This window comes from Acomys minous (assembly GCF_964271855.1).
Source record: "Acomys minous genome assembly, chromosome: 2".
Classification (NCBI taxonomy): Eukaryota; Metazoa; Chordata; class Mammalia; order Rodentia; family Muridae; genus Acomys; species Acomys minous.
In genome coordinates this window covers 90,416,356-90,437,616 of record NC_140484.1, presented here as the reverse complement: position 1 = coordinate 90,437,616, position 21,261 = coordinate 90,416,356, and positions in this window count along the sequence as shown.

Genomic DNA, 21,261 nt, shown 5'->3' with positions numbered 1-21,261 from the left:
TCTGAAGCCTTTGGTTTTGGTTTCCATTTGTTTTGATAATTGAAAGGTGGAACAGATGGTGACTGTCTCATTGAATATGTTGTGCTCATTGTAGCAGCCCATGTAACTATCAGTTCTTCACAAAAAAGGATGCATTAGGCACCGCCAATGCTTTCTGCAGAATAAGGAGCTCAGGGTGGATGATTCTGCAGAGCGTAGGGTGGGCGGGCATAGACATCCCTTGCAGGACAATAGTTCTGATATCTGTGGCAATGCAGAGGAGGAATAGTGAAGTGGTGAGCTGTATTTGACTAGATTTTTAATGATGAGGGAAAAAATTCCCAGGTAGTGCTCCAATAAGGTTAATATCTCCCTATTTCAAGCCCTGCCTGAGGACCAAGAAGGCTGGATGAAAACCATGTGCATGTCCTATAATTTTCAAGGAGGGAGTTAGAACACAGACAGCATCTCATAAAAGAGGGGCATTCTTGTGACCACTGTCAGTATCAGGCAGCAACCAGTTGCTGAGATAACCCAGCTGTTATAGCCTATGGCCTGGCTGTAAAACTCTTCTTCAATTACTTCGGTAAAGGCTGTGACTTCAGATGAAATTGGCGTAACAAACCAAACGCCTCACAGGAGTGGAAATCAAGGCATGACAAATACTGTCTTTGTGCAACTCCCTTGTAATGAGGGTATCAGACAGACTCGAGCACTCTCGAGTTCCACTTGGTGATATGGCATCTTTTCAATTCGTGTGTTTTAAATTTGCAAGACAAACAGTCAAGGGGTTGTTTCCCTCCTTCTAGATGTTCGGCATTAAATTGGAAGGAGCAGAAAAAGGAGAGAGGCAGAAGCAGGATTTGCTCTAAAGAAATACTGCCGTTGGGGGGGGCGGGGTGTTCTGAGTAGGAATGATGCAACTCGGTAGCACAATGCTTGCTTAGTGTGTGAGGTTCTGGGTTAAGTCTCAACAATACAGAGAGGGGGATAGAAAAGGAAGAAGGGAGATTTGGAGGAGATGGGGTAAAAGAGAGAGGAGGAGGGGGACAAGGAGGAGGAGGTGGGGAGAGGGGGAAGAAGGGAGGGGGAAAGAGTGGGAGAGAGAAGGAGAGAGGGAGAGATTAAAAAGCCGATATAAAAGAGCTTTTTCTACCAAAAGCTGTATTGATTACATGTCCCTGTTAAATGTAAATGATTCTGAAAAATGCTTTCTGCCTGTCTTTTCATACTGGATTCCTAACTCTTTCCCATATGATTTCCCCATGTTTAGCAGATGGTCCCTGTACTTGCACTCTCGTCACAGTTAGAAAGTTCCTGTCACAAAGAACACAAGAGACACAGCTTATTTAGGCTCATGGTGTCAGAGCTAAATTCCTGGTCTGGCTCCATGTTTGTGGAGTGAAATTCTTGACAGCTGGAGATGAGTGGGAGTCAAGGTCATTCGTCTCAAGGTATACAGGAAGCATCCAAGACACAAAGGGGGTACAGCTCCAGACCCCCCTGACATCACCCCGACAGAACCACTTCCTCCAGTTAGCCCCACCACCAAAATTCTACAGAACCTCACAACCCTGTGCCATCAGCTGGGAAAACCATACACAACTGCCTATCAAAAGACAAGTACATATTTAGCGAATGTTGATATAATAAAAAATAGTGAATCCTCATTAGATAGAGGTGAGGCCACAGACACAAAAGAAATAGGCTCTAATAGAAACGGGTTTTCCCATGTAAACCTTGTATTCTACATTTCCGGTTTTGTTCTGTGCAAAGTTCTCAACCATTTAAAAATGAATAAAGATGTACACTTTTGTGGGTTTCGTTTTCTAATCAAATTATAACTTACACTTCATAGATGAATGTTTAAATTGCTCAATAATTCAATATTAATTCAATGCTATCAGTATGTTAAGTGCCTGTAATGATTTTTGAACATTCAGACTCTATCTAAATGTTGGGATATTACAGGAAACACTCAGATGGGAAAAAGCTGTGTATAAGATCATTTCATATTAAATTATTTATGTAGAAAATTTTCCAGATAGAGACTAGAAATTGATAAGATTTGTGCCATTCATGTGCCATTAGCTATTTCTGAGAGCGATAACAGATATTACAAGACTTTTTAAAATGATTGCTAATTTTATGGGTGAAACAGGAATCTCATTTTAATTTGCATTTTTTGGATTATGAGAAGGCTGAGTACTTTTTAGTTGTTGGTCTTGTTCCACTTCATGAGTCTTCCAGGCCATTTGTGGGCTTGTAACTAAAAGCTGTCAGTGCTGTCCTTTTCTGCGTGTTCTCAGCGATGGTGGTTCACATTCATACTTGATTTGTTTTGTTCATTTGTACCTTGGTTGTTCCTTGGAGAAAAGTTTTAACTGGTAGTCGATAATATTTAGTCTTCCCAGTCCCACTGTACTCTATGCCTCTTCAGCTTAAAAAGCTTCTAACCACACCCACTTTCAGGAGCTTAGAAGTTAAAAAAAAGAGGGGGGGCTATATTCTTATGAACTTACCCTTCAGTGCAGCCATAGAGTGTTTTCTGTAATAAATTGATTAATTCTTCTGAAAATATAAAGCTGCCATTCTACTGTCGCTGGCTACTAACCATTGTCTTTTTGCCACTACCCAGAATGGGTTCTAACACACACACACACACACACACACACACACACACACATACACACACATACACACACACACATACACACACACATACACACACACACACACATACACACACACATATACACACACACATACACACACACACATACACACACACACACACACACACACACACACACACACATACACACACACACATATACACACCATGCATACAGACATATATTATAAAGGTCATTGATTTCTGTTTCCTCAGCAAAGTGATTATCATGTTATCTTCTGTCAGAGTACGCTGTCTGCAGTCAGCTCGGCTCAGTGCAGTCTTAGTGTATTACAGCAGAGGTCAGTAGTTCCCCTGGACTCTGCCAGATGGAATGCCACTAACTTGGTCAGTTCCCAGATCCCAACCCTTCCCTATCAGTTCCTCGTATCCCCATTCCATTCCCATCAGTGTTTGCCTCAAGGATAAAGGTTACAGCTTCCAAGCAAGCCCTCTAAGGCAACACCTCCCAGGACTTAGAAGCCTTCAACGTAGAGCAATCCTCGTCTTTAAAGAAGAAACACATTGATAATTATTGTCCCTTCTCTCATCAAAGCTAATATCCATTTTCCTTTTCCTCGAGGCAAAGCAGCATTCTGATTGCTCTACAGCAGCTAACCCATCAAATCATGCTCCTTGCAGGCTGACATTCCAGAGGCTCTCAGGCTCTTGCATCTGGAATATTAGTTTCCTAGTAAACAAAGTTGTTTTCTTGTAGTTCTAGAAGTCAGAAATCCAGGTTCCACTAGGCGATAACCCAGGTGTTGAAAGAATGCATTCCTTCTAGGCTCTATGAAAGTTCAGTTGGCTGTGCCTAATGGGAATCCTTATGTCACTCTGGGCCTGTCCTTTGTGACCCCAGCCTCTGTATCTCCTGCTTTACTTCCCGCTTGTGAGGAGTTCTGCTCTGCCACACATTCCTTATAATGTGCCATCCCAGGACAAAAAAACCTTTGGGCCAACTGATCATGGACTGGAACACCTGAAGCTGAGAGCCTGAATGAACCTCATTCTTCACAAACTGCTCATAACCTGTGCTTATTATAAGGATAGGAAACTGACTAACACACCCAAGTTTAGAAACCTTCGTATTCAGCTGCCTCTGGCCCCTCTCCATTTCCAAAGGCAGCTTGCGGTAGCCTCCTTAGAGCTTGCTGGCTCCCCTGCCATCTTCTCTCATTTCCAAGAACTTGCACTGGTCGTGGTGTGTTTTCTAGGCTAACCCAGGACAATCTTATCTCCAGAACTCAAATTCTCTTTGCTATGTAACATCACTTGCTCTCAGGGTCCAGAACAGTGATGTGGACCTCATCAGTGTGAAATTAGGCAAATGTATATATTGGATGGAATTTTTCTTTTCTTTTAATGTTTCCCCCAACTGTTCCATTAATTTTTCATATGCTCTTGATGAGAACAGATGGTGTTAAGTTCTAACTCTGAACCTTGGTACCTAGAAATTAATTGAAAAGATATCCTGTGCTTCGGTTCCCTAATTTATAAAGCAGTCATAACAATGTCTATCTCACAGAGAAGTAGTTCTTATAAAATCAGCTTATATAAGTAGAGAGCCGAAGATCAAATGAAATCCAAATGAATTCTTAAGAAAAGCTATCTACTATCATTGCCATCAATAGTGTTAATTTATTTGTTCAGTAAATGTTTTATGATTCCCAAATCATATTTGATTTCATAAAAATATCTCTAAACGTAGAAGAGACTGGCATCTAAACAAATGAGTGACAGACACAATTTCCTTTAGACAAAGGGACAAAATGGAACATAGACTATTTTGTTATTGTTGCTTAATATTTTATTTATCGTGTATACAATGTTGTGTCTGCATGCACAACTGCAGGCCAGATGAGAGCACCAGATCTCAGTACAGATGGTTGTGAGCCACCATGTGGTTGCTGGGAATTGAACTCAGGACCTCTGGAAGAGCAGCCAGTGCTCTTAACCTGTGAGCCATCTTTCCAGCCCAGAATGTAGATCCTTATACAGAAGACATGACATAGTCATGTGGGGCTCTGAAAGCAGCGATGTGTCGTTAATGTTGTGCAGAGAGTGACGAACATGGTTCGAGGGATGGAGAAGGTTGGTATATGCTTGCATCTTCTCCCTCGGAATGACTGGTTCCATCCTATGCTTCCTGGAGCTGTGAGAAGGAGACAAATGATGTAAAGAAGAATACTGTTGCTGTTCAAATGAAACAAAATACACATCCTCAAATGAAGATTTTAAGGTAAATAGATACATATGAAAGCATATATAGAGAGATCAATAAGTAGATAATGGATGTGCATTTATACAGATATGTAGAAAGATAACACATACAGACACACAAATAGGTGGGTAAGTTGATTATATACATGTGTATATGTGCACACACCCAGATATAGGTAGGCAGGTAAATGGTAAATAGGTGCATAGAATCTTACTTTGGAGATAATCAGAAGGTCTGGAAAACTATGAGATTTAAATTTTCTTGTTTTTAAAAACACAGGTTTTGGTTTTGGTTTTGGTTTTTGATTTTTTTGTTTGCTTTTGTTTGTTTTGTTGAGACATGGTTTCTCTGTGTAGCCTTGGCTGTCCTGGACTCACTTTGTAGACCAGGCTAGCCTCAAACTCACAGCAGTCCATCTGCCTCTGTCTCCTGAGTGCTGGGGTTAAAGGCATGAGCCACCACGCCTGACTTTTGAGCTAGTGAGGGGAGTCAGTAGTTAAAAGACAGGGCTGAAGACAGAAGTTTGGCTCCCCTGAACCCATGTATGTGCTGAGCAGATATGGAAGAAACAGCTTCTAGCCCTAGCCTAGAAAGGCTCAGACAGGGAACCAAAGAGAGCTGGATAACTCTGCCCCAGCCAATAATTGATAATCCCTACATCAACCCGGACTTCCAAAAGGTCAGTTTCTCATGTGTGCTCACACACATGCAAGAATAAATGCACTACACATGCATACTTGTCACCACATTAAAAAGAGAGAGAGAAATATTTGAATTTCATAAGATATTAGAATAAATCCTTAATACTACAAAATGATAAATTTTGATTCTGTCAATAAAGAGTTAAATTTAGCAATCCCAGCACTCTGAAGGCAGAGGCAGGTGGATCACTGTGAGTTCGAGGCCAGCCTGGTCTATAAAGTGAGTCCAGGACAGCCAAGGCTACACAGAGAAACCCTGTCTCAACCCTCCCCCCCCCCAAAAAAAGTTAAATTTTCATAGTTTAGCAGCTGACAGATGGAGAATCAAAATGGAGGTCACATGATATATAGTCATGACCTCTTTGGGAAAGATTTGAACTACAACTTTTAAAAAGGTTCCTTCCATATTCTCTAGTCAGAGCAGTCTATCTTACCCTCTGACCTGCTCCATCCTTTCAAGCATGCCCACTGTATATGTACTCTTATGTTGTTCTGTACTTTAAATATCTTATCATTATGACTTGGCAGTTTAACTTAATAATCATTTATAACTTAGTAAGTGATAAAATCAGTGTGGCAGAGTGTCCTTCATGGCAGTATGATGTCCAGTCATTTCCTTCTAGGTGTATGTGGAGGCCAAGGAAAAGCACCTTCTTTCATATCCTGCTTCATGATAAGAGATTGTGAAAAGCACCATCAGCATTGTAGTCAAGGGGTTAATTAACACTAATTACCAGTGAACCAGAAGCTAGGACTTGAACTCATTTACTTGTTTGAAACGTTACAATTCTTTGGACATTTGTTCATGTGCTGACCTAGTGGTAGAAGTGTTTTCCAATTTTATATACGATAGGATCACACCTGAAGCAGAACGCTTTTGGAAGGAAGTATTTTTTTTATTTATACTGATGGATGCAAACAACCAAACATAAGAATCAGGATCTCACCCGAAAACCTTAGCTATATCCACCTGATCAGTGGTGGCTGAGAGCAAGTGATGACAGTATGTGTGAAAACAAGCCATCTCAAAACAATAAGGCAAAGAGAGACCAGGAGGGACCTAATCAGGCTTGGAGATGATCTTCTTGCAAGAGATAAATAGGTTCCCATGGGAAACACTTTAATCCTTCTCAAACGGAGAGATTCAGTTGACCTTCATGTGTGCTAATGACCTCTGACTAGTTACCCTACTTAAAAGCCTAACACCATCTCCCTATTCTATCTGCAACATGCAGATTGGTAGACACGCTGCACTCAAACCAAGGCACCAGGGTTGAGAGAGCCACTAATCCACACTGAAGGTCCCCAGAAACAGTTGCATTGCTGTAGCAGTGCCCATCTGGTGGATACTGTCAGCATCTTCCAGGCACTTTCCAGGGATGGGCAACTAGAGGGCCCTGGTACTACAGGGCCAGGAAGAGCCCATAGGGAATCCAGGCATCTCCAACAGCTTTTCCACGAGCTGGCTTTGAGACCTGAGTGAGGTTTTATGTGTGAAAGCAAACCCTCTGTGTCTGCTGTTTGTTTCTCAGGCACTATCTCGCTAATGGCACTTTGTGAGATTTAGTAATTGCTGCTCTTGAGCACTTTAAGAGTAGTTTTCACAGGTAAAGCACAATTGCAAGGATGCCCCATTACAGTTCCATTATATTTCTGATTCTACTTAATTGGGTTTCAGTAAAATCAGGTGTTTCAGTGCTTCCCACCTTGGGTACAGAAAACTCATGAATAGTTGTAAACAATATTTATTGGAACTTTTATTCTTGCTATAGATATAGTGAAATATTGCTATGTCTAGGCAGGCTAGAATCCTTAACACAAGAAATGAAAGGCAGAAGTGGCACGTGAGGGTTACCGTTCCATACTTGTATGTCATAGGAAATATGTTTTTAGTCTGTAACAAAATAACTATCAGAGAGGGGTTTAAAGAGGGTTGGGCAGACAGTGTGTGCTATGAGGTGGCAGAGCAGAAAGTTTCTGAGAAGAAATAACAAAGTAAGGGAGTCATTCAGAAAACAGTAAGTCTTTCCTCCTTAGTATGAGCAGGACGAAACATAGGTAGTTGGGAATGTACAAGGTGTTTTACCACACTGCTGAGAGGTTAAAACAAAGAGCACATAGTGGCCTTTCTCTTCCAAGGCAGTGAATCTGTGTGATAAAACAGTTAAAGTAAAAGAAAATCCATATTAAGTTATGAATGATGTATCCAAGACCTGAAAAACAGATGGTGGCAAGCCTGCTGAATTACACATCTGCTGGCTTGCAAATAAATGGTGTTTTTTGTTTTTTGTTTTTTAAGTGGCACTATTCTAGATTCTGGAAAGATATGCTAACTTTAATTAGGAGGAGTTCTTTTGTCTTCCCTTCCCTAAGAAATAGAATAGGGTGCCTGGTTGTGACACTTTTCAATGTAGAGATCTCTTTGTTAACCCCAGGAGTCTACCTCAGGACCATGCAATTGAACAGCTCAAATCTGAGTGGCCTGTGATTTTAGCAAACTTGATTGTTGCTCACAGTTAGGAGCACAAGAAAATTTAGGGAAACATGGAGAGTTAAGAACGTAAGCCTCTCTGATGCTCTTCCAGGCACAATGCATTATCCATGACTGCTCAGCAAAATGGTACAACTTGGTGGTCACAGCAGACTTCCATAGCTCGGTGCAGCTCGAATTAGGCTTAGTTGGTCTTTACTGCACTCTCCATCTAGGTCAGCTGCCACTCAACCCAAGCTCTGTGTTATGGAGAATGGCTGGCTGTCAGCTTGTCATAGAGGCAGTGAACCCTGTGTCTCTCATTATCCAGGAGACAAGTCTGAGCTTGTTCACAGGATCATGTGGCAGATGTCTTAAGGCAGCAAGAGAGAACGGCCCTCATGTGAAACTATTTTAAACGCCCCGTTTCACCACATTGTATAAATTCTTACTGGATGAAGCAGGTCTCATAAACCGAAGTATATTCTCACCCCCATTGTCTTCCGAATGTGGCTTTGTTTGCAATTTACATCAGTACAGATTAATCCCTTGAGATGCAATCATGCTGGATCAGGATAGACCTCAGACCCAACATAACTGGAGTCTTCACGGAAGGAGGACATTTGCAAACAGACCCATGAAGTGGGAGAGACTTTGTTCAGACTGGAGTTTTAAAGTATGGGCCAAAGAAACTACCAAAATTAATAGCAGAGACTTGGAACCAGTCCTACCTAGAACTTTCTCAGGAGCCTGACCCTGCCAGTACTCTCCACTCTCCACAGGAAGAGATGCTTAATGCCTGTGCAGTCTTACAGAGCTTTGGAAAACTCAAGGCAGAAAACATACAAGGCAAAACCCAGAGTGATATGGCTACCCATGAACACAGACATGGATATGGGAAACTAGGGTGAAGTTGTATAACAAGCTACAGAGAGGATACAAGGGAATAGTGACACGAGACTTTCTCCAGTGTGGTTAAGTAGTGTATGCATCCACTAACTCAGGATTTCATGACCCTTGTGGCCTGCCACTGTTGCTATGGCATCCGTTTGATATGATACACAAATTCATTAACTTTCCTCTTGAAATTTAGGAATCATTCTCTTCCCACCTCGTGTGTCAATTTGATCTCTAGATTGTGACAGGAAGTTATTTCTCTTTCTGCCCACCTTTATTAGAGCCCAGGTAACACTGAACTCTAACTGCTGAATATAGTCCTGTGTCCTTCATCAATAAACTCTTCAGTGACAGAGATAGTTGTATTTTTCTATTTTTTCTGTGTCCGGCCCAAATTTACTTATTTATGGGTTCAGAAACTATTTATTCAGTACCTAAAACTGTAAGTCTCAATGACATTATAATGAAGATGAAGACAATATTTTCTTCTAACAGATATAACTCAACAGGAAGGGTGAAACAAACACTACAGGAGATGAAAAAAAAATGTGCTCTAAAGTAGTGGTTCTCAACCTTCCTGATGCTGTGACCCTTTAATACAGTTCTTCATGTTGTGGTGACCCTCCCCCCCAACTATAAAATTATATTTGTTGCTACTTCATAACTGTAATTTTGCTACTGTTATGAAGTGTAATGTAAATATCCGTGTTTTCCAATCATTCAACCCTCAAAGGTGTCCAGACCCACATGTTGAGGACCGTTGCTCTAAAGATTTTTTTCAGATTAATATGTTCTGCTGCCAAAGTATTGCCTGGATACCTCTCATTGTTTTACATTTGTAGAGCTAGAGCTAGAAATAAGTTGTTGATCTTTTAAAAAATTTGTGTCTATGTATGTGTGTGTGTGTGTTGTGTGTGTGTGTGTGTGTGTGTGTGTGTGTGTGTGTGTGTGTGCCACACAGCTAGAGTTATAGGCAGTTGTGAGTGGATGCTGGCAGTCAAACTCAGGTCCTCTGTAAGATGATGCCAGATCTTCGCCACTGAGCCATCTCTATAGCCCCTGGAAACAAGATCTGCAGTGGCTACTTCATCTTTGTAGAAATATTCCTAAGCTTCAGCTTTCTTGAAGCAACTGACCAGTCCCATAGTTGTCAGTCATGGAGCGTGTTGTGGAGGCAGGCAGCTCTCTGAGTGACACTTTCCAAAGAGTAACATGTAGAGCAGCAGGGACAGTGTCAGAGTAGATGGGAGAAAGGGCAAGAGCAGTGAACATGAAATTAACCAGAAGGCATGCTCCACTCGCTCAGGTCTGATTGTTCATACAGCAGCAGCCCAGGGCTCCTCAGTCACGCTGGTTTTTATAATTAAGAATAAAAAAATAAGATGATAATATAACAGGCAACAGATATTAGATTATATCAGGTTTATGAAGTGAGCGTGGGGAGAGAAGGAAAGGGGGGAGAGACCCCAGAGAGAAAAAGAGAGAGAGAGAGAGAGAGAGAGAGAGAGAGAGAGAGAGAGAGAGAGAGAGAGACTGAGACAGAGACAGAAGAAGAGAGAAAGGAGGTAGGTAAGAGAGTAAAAGAGCCAGGAGGAGGATTGGTCTTTTATAATCTTGGGTAGACACACTCCCAAAGCACTTAGGCAATGACATCACAGGTAGGCCGACTGAAGCAGAATACTAACAGTAATTATATAAGATGGTTGGCAAATGGATTCGTACCAAGCTCTAACTTCCAGGCATCACCTATAAGCTACATGTTTTCATAGTGGAGACCAACACTTCTCATCTCTGACTGCAGAGACGCCTGGGATAGAGAAGAAATCTAGGTCCCTTGTGAAAACCTCCCTACCGATGGGCTGAAGCAAAACATGATCAGCACAAATTGTAAGAGTTCCCAATAAAATGCTCTGATGTGAAAATAGGAATACAGGAAATGCCATCTGAGATCCCTTTTGGGTAACAATGAGAAGATTTTCATTAGTAGTTATTTAATTTATTTACCACATGTGGTGTCGCACATGGATGGCAAATCAAAAGTCTCATAAGGTCTGTTACAATCAAGACTCAAGAGGCAAGAGAAGTAATATGAGCTTTTGCCTTTGACCTTTTGTTTTATTTATTTTTATTTTTAATCTCTTTGTTTTAAGGACAGCATCTCACACAGCTTATGCTAGCCTTATATTCCTAAATTCCTTGCCAACCAAGTGCTGGGTTTCAGACACACGCACACACACCCAGCTAATGTTAGGTTGTTCTCTAGTTTTGTGGTAATTATTTTGCCAATAATTTGCTGAACTTCCTTGTAAGTGGGAGGTTTTGGTCTAGATGGGAGTTACTCAGCCAGTACCAACAGGAAGTCCCACAGAGCAACATAAAGGCTAAGAACATCAGCTAGCCTGGGTCCAAAGAGCTTCCTGTTTTACCACCTATTGCCAGTGAGTGATGGTTTTATTTATCAACTTGACATAACAGTGAACCCCCTTGGGAGACACTGTCAATGAATTATTGTCTAAATCAGGTTGGCCTACTGGCATGGCTGTAGGGATTAGTCTTGGTTGTACTAATTAAGATGAGAAGACTTGGCCATGGTGGGTGGCACCATTCCCTAGGGTCATCTGAATCCTGGACCATACAAGAGTAGTAGGGATGGGGGTTAAACACAAGTAAACATGCACACGTTCATTTCCCTCTTCTTGACTCTGGGTGTGAGGTGCGTAGCTGCTTCAAGTTCCTGCCAAGGATTCATCTTAGAGCTTATTGTCTCAATGTATTTTATCAGCACTCATGTGTCATGCACAACACTCAAGTCATTCTTGTCAGTCTTTCAGTCATCTTGCTACAAAAGCGTCGTCTGGGACCCTGAGCTGAGAAGAATCTCTTCCACCATACTTTTTTCCCTTTTCAAGATATTCTATCCTAGCAACAGGCACAAAGCTAGGATACTGTCTAAAGAATTTAGTTTAGTTTTGAAACTTCTTTCCGCATCATATCTGTAAAGTATTGATGTGAGGGAGGGTTAAATAATCCAAAGTGAGTTAGGAGCTCAAACTGATTTCCAGATAGTGTTGGTTTTGACATACAATGTCTAACGGCACATAAGTTCATAGACTATGAAGACACACTTGGAAATAAACCACTGTGGTGTACATGAGCCATGATAACCTGCTTATTCTATTCTTCCCCCCTGCCCTCAACCTAACTAAATCTGGTACATTCCTCTGGATTGTGGAATTTCAACAGCTTATGTCAATAAAATACTTGCTGGAGAAAAAGCAAAACATGCTGAATAATTAAGCTTAATACTGCAAATGAATGGCACTTGTTTGTGTTATTATTAAGAGCCTGACAGAGCAGATGAACACTTCAGGTGGAGAAGGTTCACATGCTATATCTAAGGGGGTAATGGGGTGATGGATGCTCAGAATCAATCGTGAACCAAGCTCAGAGTCATAAAAGTAGATAATTTTAAAGTACAATAAACAAATTTAACCTGTGCCTTCAGTCGTCCAAATTTTGCCTAAATGTTTTAAGAACCCTCGACTACGGTTCTTACATCCTCCCCCAAAACACCATGTTTACACATGGTTTTCAGGGTGTGGCCTTTGAGCAGTTTTAGGCACAGAAAGAAAGAATTTGGGTCCTTCTTTAGAGATTCCCTGAATAAGGAACCCCAGGGTGGGGCCTAAGACTGGATGCTTCACTAAACTCTTCCTCTTTCAACCACAGAGTGCCTGCTGAGATAGAAGGAGATTTAAGCCCTGGAGCCATACCCGGGTAGCTGTGCAACCTCCAGTCACATCTGCCAACTTGAGGTCAGCTGTGATCCGAGATAAACACAGGCAGGATGACAGAAAGATTGACAAGGGTGACTTGATCATTGTGTGTGGCACGCAAGTGCTAATGAAACACACTGCAGATCATAAAGCTGCACAGTGAAAACAATTTTAAAATTATGTGTGAAGATCAAATGCTAGTCTCCTTTTCTTTAACTTGATTCCTCTTTTCTGTTTCCATGGATAGCCTCAATATTTCTTCCTTTTCCTCCTTTACTTCTAGAAAAATAATTCTGTCACTTAAATCATTGAGTCCAGTGGTCCAATTCTACTCCGTTCCATACTCATACTGCTTGGGTCATCTCTAGAAGAGGAAGTGTAATCTCTTTGCAAACTCAGGATTACAGAGCAGGGAAGGGGAGACGCCTTGGGCCAGACCCTCCTGCCCAACTGTTTTATTCCTTCTATCTGTGATCTGCCATTAATAGTTGTCTTTTCCATTGTCCCACAAAGTGCTTGCCCAGTTCCTTCTTGTTACTGCCAGGCATACTTTGGTTTTTTGGTGTTGTTGTTGTTGTTGTTGTTGGTTTTGTTTGTAAACATGAAAATAGAAAACCACTGAACTCATTAGTGAGTAATTTGGATTTGTGTAATTGATGCTTCGAGAACCATGAGAACAAAGCAGAGAGGGCGCATCGCATCACGCTGATAGGAAAAAAATGTAGATCACACTTGCTTCCCTCCCAGCCCTGCTGGGACTCCCTGCTCTCCTATACCTGGGCAAATAAGGGCAAGAACTGACACAAGAAAACCAGGTGCTTAGGGTCTCGAACAAGTATGGATTGTGTAGTCCCATCGCTCCAACATATAAACACACTATCAAAGTGACTGGAAAAGAAGTCTAGTAAGTTATAGACTCCCTGAGCTGGAGAGGTGGCTTAATTCTTAAAAGTGCTTGCTGCTCTTTCCGAGCATTGGTTTGCTTCCCAGAACCCAAGCTGAGCAGTTCAATACTGACTGTATCTATTGCTCAAGGGACCCAATGCTATCTTCTGGCCACCGTGGGAACTTATACATGTGTGGCGCAAGTGTGCACGCACACACACATACACATCCCTACCTAAAGATTATTTTTAAAAATTCCTTTTAAAAGAACATATTCCTGGCTGAAGAGATAGCTCAGCTTGATAAACTCCTTTGTACTCATGCAAGCTTGAGAATCTAAGTTGGAACCTCCTCAGTGCCCATGGAGAAAGCCAGGTTCTGTTGTCTCTAGAATAAACTCTGAGAAGGAAGCATAAGGAGCATTCCTGAGGCTTTCTGGTGCACTGTTTTAGAAAATAAGGTGGAGGATATTCAAATACATTGACCTCTGGCTGTCAAGCTCACATATGTACCTCTGCTTGGATGCATGCGTGCACATGCAAACATGCATGCACACACACATACATCTTACAAAACGAATAGATCTGTAGGTCGGGTGTGACAGCATATACCTGTAACTCTGGCAATGTGGAGTTAGCAAGAAGAAGACCACAGTTTGAGGCTACCCTGGAGTACATAGCAAGACGCCCAATCCTACCTGCACCCCAATGATGCAAACCGGAAACAAGTTTGGTTTTGTGATCTGGCAACAATGAACTCTTGTTTGGATATCTCTAACCTGGTTTTTCCTACTATTTAAAGCTTGGGCTCTACCAACAAGTCTTTCACCCCACTCGTTAGCTTAGAGAGAAGGCCCTCACTACCGGGAGAAGCATGTGGTCCTAGGTTCACGAAGGTGGACTCTTCTCCTAGTGAAGATCTATTTCTTTATTGTTACACACACACACACACACACACACACACACACACACACACACACACACACATTCCATGTATCTGATACATCTTCTCTTTTCATGCAAAGCCCCCAAAAAATCAGCACTCAGCTCCTGCTCCCACTGGGGAAGCTCTTGAGTGTGACTGCACTCCACTCCCTAAGTGGCATGTGGCACAGTCTTTAGTGACCACTTGTATCCTCTGCTTGAGACTGTCAACCTCAAAGATTCAGAGAGTGGGACACAGCTGAGGATTCAAGAGGCAGCCCTATCTTTAAAAAAATAAAAATAAATAAATAAATAAATAAATAAATAAATAAAGGAGGGTGGTCAAAGTACCTAAGAACACCCAGGTAGCTCACTACACTGCCTGTCTCTGCCAAGCTCCATTTCCCAGCCTCACTCTCCGGTCTCCCAAAAGCCTTTGTGTTAGTCATGCCTTTTAATAATTCCCTTTCAGCTTAAGTTGTCTAGGATTACAAACTCAGTCTGTTCTTGGAAAACAATAAATTAAAATTATTATTAAGAAAGACAACCCAAAACAGGCCTCTGTTTTACCTCTGTTATGGTGTGTGTGTGTGTGTGTGTGTGTGTGTGTGTGTGTCGGGGGTGGTAATATATAGACAATCTATAACAATCCTCTCACTGAGAGTTCCAGTGCAAAGGAGTTCCATAGAGCCTTCTCCAATGTGTGACTGGGAAGAAAGCAACTTCATTAAAAATGGGTCGCTGCCAACTGCCTGGCCCATTTTAAGTGGCTCAAGGTTTGAGGACAGGTCAGAATTCTTACCCATCTCTGTGTCACCTCTTGAGTCCCTTGCACTTTGACACACAGATGGAGACTGGGCTGTTTAATCTTCAGTGAAGACTGTCTAATGTCAGTCAGCACTCAGTGAAGACTGCAAACGCCCCACCGTCCACAGAAGACGGGAAGAAAACACAGCGAAATCCTTGCACACAGCTCAGACTCACCACCAAGGCCTCAGCTAGCCATGGAAGGGAAAAGAAAAGAAATGCTTCCGTCCTCCTAAACCTATCTCTTCTGTATTCTCGGGTGACATGTATAAGTGAAAAAAAGTTACACCGAGAAAGGTAAAATTAGAAAAAAAAATGAACTCAGGGGGGTAGACAAAGAGAGGACATTTTCCCCCCTGAAGAAATGAATTACCATGCAACCGCCTCATATGGTCCCTTATTTGTCCCTGGTAATCAATGGAAACACAGCCCCTTCCTTAATTCACTGAGTAGATTCAAGGTCATCGCTTAGCTTATGGGAAATATTTATGTTTACTGACAATATGGCACTGGATAACATCTTTACCAGGCACTGCTTGAACTCTTTAGAAATATCTTCCCATTGACATCAGGGCTGTAGTGCTGAGCCTCATTAAGATAGTCAGGGATTGTTCCAGCAGTTCAGGGGAACAGCGAGACACAAAGCCTGATGAGGTTGGACCCTGCTGTGCTAACAGCAAGTGGGACCAATGGAGCTTTTTGCAAGGAATTCTATTGTAAAATTGAAAGTACAAGAAAGGAGCAATCTGGCCTTTCAGCGCAGGCCTTCAAATGGGGTTGGAAGTCAGAGAAAGTCAAAGAAAGAAGGCTCATTATAAAAATCTATACCCCTTGGGTGATATTTCTATACACAACATCAGATGCATACAAAATTTAATTAAATGTGTTCTCTCACCTCTAGCTATTTTTACACTCAATTCAAACTGCAGTAGGACAGTAAAAACTGTGGAATCAATTTAGAGGTGGTCCACACTGAAGTGCATGTTATGTAATGTTAACTACCAGTATGATGCTGGCCCAGAAATCTCCTGTTATATAGTGGGGTTATGGGCAGTTCAGGTTTCAGGAAGCTGTGGGGCAGGTTAGGCCACCAGAGACCACCAGCTAGAAAATAATAACAGTGTCTATGTCACAGGTAAAGAGAGGTCCTCACATCAGATGAAGTATCACATCATAGTAAAAATATCCTTGATCTTACTCTTTCTGCCCATGAAAAATTAGGGTCGTTCCAAACAACTCCTATGTCTATCTTGAGTTGTGCAGCATCCAATATCTGTAAGGAACCTTAGCAAATTGTTAATCCTCTGTAACACACAATATTTTTTTTTAATTAAAAAAAAATTCAAGGCCAAGCATGTAGCTCTGTCCTAGAGAAATTTCTAGCATGAGCAACACCCTGGGTTCAATAGCCAGCACCACAGAAAACATGACCTGAGATCTCCAGAGAAGAAGACGAGGACAGCATGAACTCTGCTCTTAGATTCCAAGTGCTTATCCCTAATGTTTTGTCATAAAGATAACTCAAATGATTACTAAAGAAATAGAAAGGGAATGGAAAAATGAAGGGAAGAATGGATGGAGAAAGGAAAATGTGACTCCCCCCAGCCCTACCCTCAGGGGTCATTGAGGGATCCCTGTCCAAGAGGGCAGACCCAGCCCCACCTTCAGGGATCATTGGGGGATCCCTGTCCAATAGGGCAAAGGGAGCGGAGGCAGTGAGAATGCCTTACATTCCAGGATGGGCAGGTTCTCATCAGGAGAAAGGAAGTTGAGCCTGCAGTTTGGCCATGGGCTGAATGACCTCCCTCAGGGGTGGGGGTTGTGCTCAGAGACCCTCTCCAGATGAATTCAGGCAGAGAGAAAGAAACCCCCTGATGAGAAAGGCAGTCCTCTATTCTGTTCCCAGCTTGGGAGAGCAGTCCAGACATGGTGGGCTGTGGATCTCAAACAAGAGGGTCTTCCGACAGGAGTGAGAAGACAGCAGGCTGGGAGGGAGGGAGGGAGGGAGGCAGGGAGGGAGGGAGGGAGGGAGGCAGATGTATTAAGACATTGAGATCTAGACTCAGCATCAGATAGATGTAGAAATCAATGGAGTTTGAAGAGGCATCTAGATTCATGAGCATAGACAGCAAAGAGAGTCAATAACACAGTGGCGTGGTTGCTGAGCATAACCATGGAAAATATTGAGGAAAAAATCATTCTAGAGCCTGTCACAGCCGGTGTGAGAGAGCATCAGTTCTCAGAACAGAGTGAGCCAGCGCCTGTGAGTGAGATCAGGAATGTGAAAGAAGAATGACTATGTTAACAAGGATGCAGAAGATAAGGACAAAGTCCAAAGATAGGTTTTAATTTTATTTATTAATACACTGTAAATAAACTTATCTTTCTTATATCTGTGAAAGCATCACTTTCTCAGTAATGTTCACTAATTACAGGTTTCTACTATTCAAAATAGTAGAAAATATTCTCAATTTAAGCTAAAGGTAAGAGAGATTATCTGAAAATCACTCATCTGGTTTAAAAAAAAAAAGCATTTTTCTGTGTAGCCTTGGCTGTCCTGGACTTGCTTTGTAGACCAGGCTGGCCTGGAACCCAAAGATCAGCCGGCCTCTGCCTCCCGAGTGCTTGGATTAAAGGCGTGCACCACCACGCCCGGGTAGAGCTGGTATTTTTTAAATATATAAATTATCTCCCCAAATCCAACAATAAAAATGGCTTCATTAAAGATGGTCAAAATTTGAATAGACAGCCTTCAAAGAACACATATGAGCAGTTAAGATGTGAAGAGGCTAAACACTATTGTTACGATTAAACATTTTAAAAAAGGCTTTCTAGGCTGAAAAGATTAACCATGTCAAGCATTTTTGGTGCCTGCAGCCTTTGTGGCATTGTACATACGCTGCCCTGTGTGTATGGAAGTGTGCATATGGGGACACGTGTATGAGTCCACGCTGACATCAGAGAAGGGTGTCAGGCGTCTTCTGCAGTTGCTCTCTGCTTACCTTCTTTACCTTTTGAGACAGAGTCTTTAGCTGAACTCATTACTTAGGGATTGGCTAGGCACGCTGTCCATCCAATTCCTCGGATCCAACCACTCCCTTCCATTGCTAGGACTACAGACACAAGATGCTACTCCCACTTCCTTAACTGGTGTTTGGGATCCTCAAAGTCAGGTCCTTGAGCTTGGGTGGCAGGCACTTGACCTACTAAGCCATCTCCCAGCTTCACATAAAGTATTGTCCGGCCTTTGAAATGACCACCATTGTCAGACAGTAGCGTTGGCTGTGTCAGATACCAAAAACGTTGAAAAGCTGTCAGAGGGGGATTTCTTAAAACTTAAAACATACAGCTTCTTTCCTGTCAGAAACGAAACCGTGCATCAATATCCCCCGTCACTGTGTGCATGATAGCTAAATAGTGGGAAAAATCCAAACGCCCACTAAGTAGAGAATTAATCGTTGATTAATCCATGTGGAGCTCTGTTATGCAGCGACACAGTGAGCTATTGATTCCACAATGCTGCTGGATCTCAAAGGATGGCACCACTGAAGCGCAGCTCGAGACAGTGGTTCCGGTTTATTATCTCAGTCACGGAAGAGCCTAGCAGTCACATGGGTGTGGAAGTATCACCACAGAGATGTTAGTCTGAGAAGAGGGGAGAAGAACGGATGCGGGGCGGGGGGTGGGGGCGGGGGGGCGGGGCGGCGCGAGCAGATTATGTTCAGGACATTTGTGAGGAGGTAGATATTTGTTCCTGTGTGGAGGAAGTTCTGTGTGAATGTTGAACTTTACCAGTATTCTACTTCAATCTTTGTACATTTCAAGGTGGAAAGCAGACAGGAAACAAACTAAAGGAAAAGTATATGTTGAGTAATAATTATATGATTTGCCACCATTACTTAGAGGTAGAATGAAGGTTTAAACTATTGACTAGCCAGTGCTTGAAAGGTTGCAGGTGGTTTGATTGTGGCATTTATGATGTCTCAATTAATACCAATCATCCTTGTGCTGCTCTGTCTATTGCATGGTGTCCCACGGGCTGAAATGGCGGATATCTGCCTATTTCAAGGTCGTTACACTATTTCCCATAACTTTGTTTCAAATGCCTAATTCAGAATGCAAAACCATCTTTGGCGCTGAACATAGGGATGAGTCTTTGCTAGCTTCAGGGAAAAGGAAGCCATATTTAATACACCAGCAAGCTACCAGTTCCCTTTTAAGCTTTAAAATGTGTTCTAATCGACTTTGCCGTAGAAGGAGCAGCCTCGTTTGTCTGCAACAATTAAAAGTTGTCAGTAAAAGATTCTCCAGCTAACAGCACTTGGCAGCAACTATTTGGAATCCTTAAAGACCAGTAGATGAGTGGTGATTTACGCTGATAAATACAGACGCCATTTGTCACCAACTTTTATACTTTGACACATGTGATGAGATAAGAGCCCCGGGGTAAGAACAGTTGCACCAGCTCCAAGCTGGGAACTTCTGCACACATTTCCATCCCTGCTTCCCCATGCTGCTATGCTGATGACAGCAGCAGTTTGAGAGACAAGGAGAGCAAGCTTGCTTTTTGCTGACTTGGGCTTGTTGACTCTTCATCCCACTGCGTAGGCCTGCAATGGTGAGAGAAATACAAACACCCTTAATGCTTCCCCCTAAGCAAGGAAAAGAGCTGTGTTAAGGTGATAAGCAAGGAAAAAAAAAGTCATGACTAGATTAGATGGACGATCACTGAGGGCACAATTTGTATTCATTCGGTTTGTCCAGTGACCAACAGAGAATTGAAGGTCGGCTTCCGGATTCAATCCCCAATGCAGACGCAGATAGTTTTGGTATGAGCTCCCTGGCCACTTAACCTTTCATGGATAAAATGCCTCATTTATAAAGTGATGCTAATAATATCCCCACCTTACTGAGGTAAATGAAAATAAATTAGACAACTTATCATTCTTCTATTTAAAACTCAGACACTGCTTGATACTTGCTGAACTGCCTTCTCCACTCTCACAAACTGGGCATTCGTTTAATCTGTCATATCATATCATGTCATGTCATGTCATATCATGTCATGTCATGTCATATCATGTCATGTCATTTCATATCATGTCATGTCATGTCATTTCACATCATGTCATGTCATGTCATATCATGTCATGTCATATCATGTCATGTCATGTCATATCATGTCATGTCATGTCATATCTATCTACCTATCTATCTATTTGTCTATCTAGTTTTTTGAGACTTTCATGTAACATGTGTTGATCATATTCACCCCCCTTTCCCGGCCTACTCAACGTTATGCCATTCTTTTTTCTACATCAAGGCCAGTTTGTGCTGCCCAAGTATCTTGGATGTGTGGCCTTCTACTGGATTATGGTCGACTTTTTCAGGGGCTGCACTCTTAGAGAAAACCGACTCTCCTTCTCCCAGCGACTAACCATTGCCAATAGCTCCTTGAGACTAGGGAAGGGATTTCATGGTCACCCCCTCTCTCCTTGCTGGGGTTTTATCTGGCTTGAGCTTCCACATTTTGTGGATGTCGGCGCCACCACTGTAAGTTCCTATGCACTGCTGCCAGACTGCTCCCCGAAGACACTGTTCCCTTGTAACCATTGAGCACCTCTGCACTGATGCTCGAGCCTTGGGAGGAGGGGATTTTATATAATCCTGTCAAGCTTTGAAACTCTGAAATAGTGTGTGACATAAGTAAAATGATCAGTAAATGGAACATCTCTTATCTATTTATTACTTATTTGTACTTAAGACAGGTCTTGTATAGCCCAGTCTGGTCTCAAACTCACGAAGTATTAAGAAATGACCCTGAAGTTCATATCTTCCTGACTCTACCTCAGGAGCACTAGGGTTAGAGGTGTGGGCCACTATGCTTAGCACATATTCTTTTCTGATTCTTATGGTATTGCCATG